Genomic DNA, 5,662 nt, shown 5'->3' on the forward strand with positions numbered 1-5,662 from the left:
CTTCATAGTCCAACAGTCCAGCATACGCATATAGTCCGGCTGTCCGAGGACCCCCTAATCCAGGACTCCCTCAGTAGCCCCTGAACGAGGCTTCAATGTCGATGAGTCCGGCATGCAGATTGTCTTCGGCATTGCAAGGTGGGTTCCTTCTCCGAATACTCCAAGGTAGATTTTGAACACATGAATCATGTCCGGCTCTGCAAAACAAATTCCACATACCACCATAGAAAGCACAATTTTTCACAAATCTAATCTGCTGACAATTTTTCATAGCATGACATCACGCTGCGGCCCGGTCATTATGCAAACTGTTTTTCTCAACCTGCTACTGCACGTATTGCGAGGCGGTTTTATTGGCACATCTTGTCGAAGCAGAGATCGTGTTCCCCTTATCACGGGATTCTCACAATACGGCCATGGGTAACCTAACCGTGCCGTTAGTATGACTCCTCGATTTTAGGCAAGCTCCAAACGATCACGCAGAGGATGCTTGATATTCATCCTCTTTATAAGGAGGCCAAGACCTGTCCTTTTCTTCCCACGCTAGATCCTTCCCTTCTCCTTCCTCGAGTTCCAACACCCAAGGTTCAGTCCAAGCGCTCTAGACCTTCAACTATGTTCGGACCCAACCTTCAAGGCCGGTGAATGTCCTCTTCCGTCATAGAGGAGGACATCAAAAAGCTTAGGGAAGCTAGGTATCTGACCGCCGAGATTCTTCACAGGCTACCTGCTCCACGGCAGGTTATCCCCACTCCCAAACCCAACGAGAGTGTCGTATTCATCTCCCACTTCCTCCGAGGGCTAGGCTTTAGTCTCGATCCCTTCGTTAGAGGGCTCATGTTCTATTATGGGCTGGATTTTCATGATCTAGCTCCAGATTCCTTCCTTCACATCTCATCGTTCATCGTCGTGTGTCAGGCTTTCCTCCGCATTACCCCCCACTTCAGCTTATGGCTCAAAACCTTCAATGTGAAGCCAAAGATGATCGACGGGCGACACGCGGAGTGCGGAGGCGCTATAATAAGCAAAGGTGTCGACGCCTTATGGCCAAAGGGGTCCTTCCCGGAAGTATCCGACCTATGGCAACAGGAGTGGTTTTACATCACAGCACCCCGAGGTACAAAGTGGGCAGCCGCCCCATCCTTCCGCTCTGCCCCTCTACCACAACTGGCATCATGGGTCAACAAGGGGCTAGACTGGGGACCAGTCAATGACATGCTGACATTGCAAAGCCGCATCCGAGATCTCCTCAAGAGGGATATCAGCCTCGTCAAAGTAATTCAAGTAATGTTAGTTTGCCGGATCCTGCCATGCCAACGTCGATCTCTCCGTATGTGGGAGTTCAACCCGGAAGGACCGCGAACCATTCAATACTTCTTCCGCGTGACGCTCAAAGGGATGTATCGATTAATTTTTGGATCACAAATAAAGTGTCCGGACACAATGGAGGATGTGGGTCTCAACTGCAACCATCCAGATACCCAAGTAAGTAATTCTGCGACCGAACATGCTATCATTATATTTGTCACAACATTATTCTGAAATAACCACCCTTGGTCAGGATTGGATAAGAATGGCGGAGAGGATCAGGTGTTCGGCCCCTCTTCCCGAAGGCTCGCCGGATCCTGTACTAACCAGGATGTTGGCTCGCGCACCTTATCAAGTGCCATCAGGAGAAGACGAGGGGAGGAATGGAGAAGACAAAAGCGGGCTTCACACATTATGCATCCTAACCGAGGGAATTAGTGCATCCGCGTTGGAGGATGATCAGGGAGGCGAATCTAGAATCTCCTCTCCCCACGGGAAGAAAAGAACCGCCCCTGAAGACTTGGAAATGGAGGTTTCCAAAAGAGGGAAGAAACCTTCACTAGGGGGTCCTGCCCCAGAGGGCATCCTTACCGCATAACACCCACAAGGGGGCCAGCCGTCAGCTGAGCCGTAAGTGAACAAATGCACTTTAGTAAATATGCTCTGCTCCTTTCCTGAGAACAACAACCGAGACATATGTTTTGCAGTCCGGCTCATAGCCCTTCTCAACAATGTTCATCATCGGGAGATCTCTTTCCGGAGATGATGGAGAGTGAAACGCCCCCTCCCGCTTCCCCGCCTCATGAGGCGGATGACCCTGAGGTGTCGTCCTGGAGGATTTCTCCTGATCCACAAAGACCAGAAGTTAACTCTTCGACCACCCAAAGTCCGGAGTTCTCGGCTCCTAAGGAGACCGACAGAAAAAGCCCAGGATTGTTCGGTGCACAACCGGACACATTGATGGGTCTTCTGGAGCAAGCGGCTATATCAGAGGCACATCATACCTTAATGGCTACGGTGGTTGAGAGGATTTCATCCGCAAAAAGTGGGTTGAATGAAGCCTTCACGAGCCTGCTAAGAGGCTTTGAGGTAGGCGAAGTAATGATATACATATTTTTGACTGTACCGTACACACAAGGTGTACTTTGTATAGGTAGTAGCCCCTAAGACTCTGGTTGCCGTCCAGACGAGGCGAGTAGAGGATCGTAGTATCAGGTAATAAGAGCGATGCTTTCGTGCGCAGGCGGCTGCGGATCCGGTGGATGACCGGAGTGCTGAATTTGCCGAATTGAGGCGGCAGCTTGACATGGCGGATGCGGACGTCACGCTTGTAAACAAGCGTCTTGACGAGGCACAGGGTATCTATATTCGGGTGGTCAGCAAATATTAATAAGAGCATGGTGCTAGTATTTATAGTATGTTGTGATTGCAGATGGAGCTGCCGCCGTGGAAACCCTGCGAGCAGAACTTGCCCGGGCCAAGGAGCAAGCCAGGAGAAGTGATGCGGCTACCCTAAAGGCAGTCGAAGAATTAAAAGCCGAACATGCTGCTCATCGCCAAAGTGAGGGTAAAATAGCCGATATGGCTATTGAGCTACGCAATGCCGCCAGCCAATATGAGCTTCTTGAAATGGAAAACAAAATGAAAACGGCTGACCTGGAGAAGGCCTTGCAAGCATCAAAGGAAACTCGCTCTGAAATCAGAGCGGCGCGGGAGGAGCTTCGGCAAGCCGGTGATATCGCCGCTGGGAAGCCCTTTTTATTGCGAACAAAGTTCGGCGATCCGAAGTATGCGAGTTCTGCAGACGCATACTTGGATTTAGAAAAGAGTGTTGCTGATGTGACGGAGTATTTCAAAGATTAGAAAGATCATGAGGTGGAAAGATTGTTTTGGTCGCAGTTCAGTGCTCCAAAGCGTCCGCTGCTGTTGAATGAGCAAATGGCCGAATGGGCCGAGCTCCATAGGTTATCCGGTCTTGCCATGAAGGCTGTCGTGGCTCATTTGTGGCCGAAGGAAACGAGCCCGGATAGTAATTTTTTTTGGTGCAACGATTTCTTCGTGATGTGCCGAATATCGACGCTATCAAGAGGTCAGCATGCATAGAGGGTGCATGGATGGCTCTTGCCCGTGTTAAGACATATTAGTCGGAGATGGAGGCCACTGATATTGCAACCAGGGGGCCGCCCGGGGGTCAGGACTCGCCCTAGCACTATTTTGAAGAAGTCCTAGAAGGTGCCCGTTTAATAGAGGCTCAGTGCTCAAAGAATACCATGTTCCAGTGACATGTATCTTGATTGTAAAAACAATGCTTTTGATAACAAAAGCTATATTTATACTTTTGCCCGTAAAGTATTGTGGTGCCTCCTGTGCGGCCGTTTATGTATGTATGTATATAACTGAAAGTTTGCAGTCATCGGCTTCAGCCCCCCACGCATATAATGCAGGGGTGTTCAGCAAAGCGCATAATCAAACTTGTTCCAGCGTCTTGGTCCGTTAAGGAGGTGATAGCACGGTGAACCAGGCAATCGAACTATATTGCTTTAACACTTTCACTTAGCCATAGGAGTTTGAAGGTGGGGCTATTATATAGCCCCTAGTATGTCCGCGCTCATCCGAAACCGGTCCTTCGTTAATGCGGAGGAATCGCGAAGATTCCGCTGGGTCATCGAGTGGTTGACCAGTCTTTTGCTTTATCATGACAGTCAATTTTCGGCTTTCTCTACTGAGGTGCTCATCCAGATGAACCAGGCACAATCGCAATAGTTCTCCCGGTGCCACCTTAGCCGATATAGCGGAACGTAAGGTAGCAAAACACGGGAGCCAGGCAAACCCAACTATTGACCAAAGACATGATTCGGAGCTGATGCATATAAGGCCAAACTCGCGACGCCGAACACTCTCGAAGGTATTCGGACTTCACAACATATACTGGGCTGAGTACCACCCTCGATAATGATCCCTGAATTTCCGGATACGTGCATGGATTCAGCGTGACGAAAGAGCAGCTGTGATAAGGGCGTAAATCCCACAAAACACATTGGATGCTGCCCTTGTAACGTCCATTTTAGATCGGCGAATATAAGTTTGCCAACAACGCCGGTATCCCTGTTGGTCGTTTTAAGTACCAGGGGGGTGAGCCAACAAGAGATAGTAAAAAAGGTTTACACAGGGTCTTAATCTGAAAAGAAACCTTGGAACGGGTCCCTGCTGCACGTCTGCGCCTTTGTCTCTGTTGTGCCATATCCTGGAAGGGTATAGCACGACAGTCATCTGTAAAAAGAAGGAAAAACTCAAGTGAAATAATCTTTTGTGACCGTGTGTAACGTTGGTTAAACTTAATGAACCGTGAAAATTCAATTTCTTGAGTGTAAATAGGATCCAGCTGAACTATGGATTCTTTTCGTGCGGGCAGCCCCTAGCACCACATATGGGGGCATAACAATTAGTTAAGTTGAGGTTTATCTGGCCTGCTACAAATAGTGGTGCCCCGAACACGTCTAGCCGTGTCCGTGGTCTCAACGACCGATTAGATACTTATGTTGGAGAGGTCAGTCAGTGGTTCGGCTGCTAGAGCTGCCACATATTTTTCCGCACGCAGGGGACACTCTGTATATCCGCTAATTGTGGTAACGCCACGTGGACCGGGCATCTTAAGTTTAAGATAAGCGTAATGCAGAATTGCATTGAAACGAGCGAAGGCCGCTCTTCCGAGTAGTGCATGGTAGCCACTACGGGAATGAGCGATGTCGAAGATTAGTTCTTCGATTCGGAAGTTGTCAGAAGAATCGAATACAACCTCTAGTGTTAGTGAGCCCGTGCAACGGGCCTCTACGCCTGGTATTACTCCTTTAAAGGTAGCATTGCTTTGGCTGATTCTTGATGGGTCTATCCCCATCTTGCAGACAGTGTCCTGATATATCAGATTGAGACTACTGCCGTTGTCCATGAGGACTCGGGTGAGATGGTATCCGTTGATTATTGGGTCGAGCACCAAGGCAGCCGAACCTCCATGTTGGATACTAGTCGGATGATCCCTGTGATTGAAAGTGATAGGGCAGGCCGACCATGGGTTGAATTTGGGGGCGACGGGTTCTACAGCATATACATCGTAAATCATGTTCACTGTTTTGGCCTCTGGTGGAATTTTTTTATGTCCCCCAGTGTTTGGCTGGCGAGGTTCGTCCTTGTCATCACTCGGTGGCCCTCTCCCCTTGTGTTCGGCATTTAGCTTGCCGACCTGCTTGAAAACCAGCATTCTCTGTTGGTGTGATTCGTAGGTTTCTCGAGGGTGCCATGAATCTGACATGATTTGTCTAGAATTTTGTTTAGGCTGGTTGGTCCATCTGTGCTGCCT

The sequence above is a fragment of the Triticum aestivum genome, chromosome 6B, assembly GCF_018294505.1.
Source record: "Triticum aestivum cultivar Chinese Spring chromosome 6B, IWGSC CS RefSeq v2.1, whole genome shotgun sequence".
In the NCBI taxonomy this organism is placed as follows: Eukaryota; Viridiplantae; Streptophyta; class Magnoliopsida; order Poales; family Poaceae; genus Triticum; species Triticum aestivum.